Here is an 821-nt window from a genome sequence, read left to right as displayed (position 1 = left end):
TAATTTCTATTTTTACATGTGTGTTTTATTTTATTTATTTGGTTAAATTTTTCATTGTGGATTGAGTGAAGGTTTACAGACAAGACCATCAGTTTTACATTCAATGAACCATACATTATTTTGTTTCATCTCAATGATTGCAATCCCCTCCATGCAATAACAGTCATCCCACTTCCTCTGTATGGTTCCTTTTACCATTATACCCATCTTCCCATCCCTCCTTAATTTTGTCCTTAGGTAAATGTTACCCTTTTGATTCTGAATGATTGACCGTTCCATGGTGAGCATACTTTACTAGTGTTATGAGGGTGAGTTCCTTTTTCCAGACCTGCAGGGTCATTGAGGGCCATAGTCGCTGGTTCCTCCAGTCTCTTTCTGACCAGTAAACCTGGTCTTTTTTGTTTTTCTAAAAAGAATATTGAATTTTGTTCCATATTTTCTCCCATTCTATCTGGGACCCTCTAATGTAATCCCTTTCAGATTAGTTACTTGGTGGTAGTAGCTGGGCATCATCTAGTTCTGGTCTGAGTCACGGAGACTGATGTTTACATGTTCCCTTAAGCTATTGGATTAATTGATTCCAAATCTCTTCAATTCTTATCACTCTTTTTCTTCACATGGAGAGACCAATAGCTGCACCTTAGATGGCTGCTCATGAGCTTTCAATATCAAATACTCTATTCATCAAAATAGGATGTAGAACATTGTCTTTGAAGACTATGTTATGCCAATTGACCCAAGTGTTCCCTGAATCCTGAACCCTCAGGCCTAGCAACTCATTGCTTTAAGATGTTTAATAATATCTAGGAAATTTTGCCTGC

The sequence above is a fragment of the Chrysochloris asiatica genome, unplaced genomic scaffold (genome assembly GCF_000296735.1).
Source record: "Chrysochloris asiatica unplaced genomic scaffold, ChrAsi1.0 scaffold00033, whole genome shotgun sequence".
Classification (NCBI taxonomy): domain Eukaryota; kingdom Metazoa; phylum Chordata; class Mammalia; order Afrosoricida; family Chrysochloridae; genus Chrysochloris; species Chrysochloris asiatica.
The sequence above is the reverse complement of the archived record's forward strand: the minus strand, read 5'-3'. Positions refer to the sequence as shown.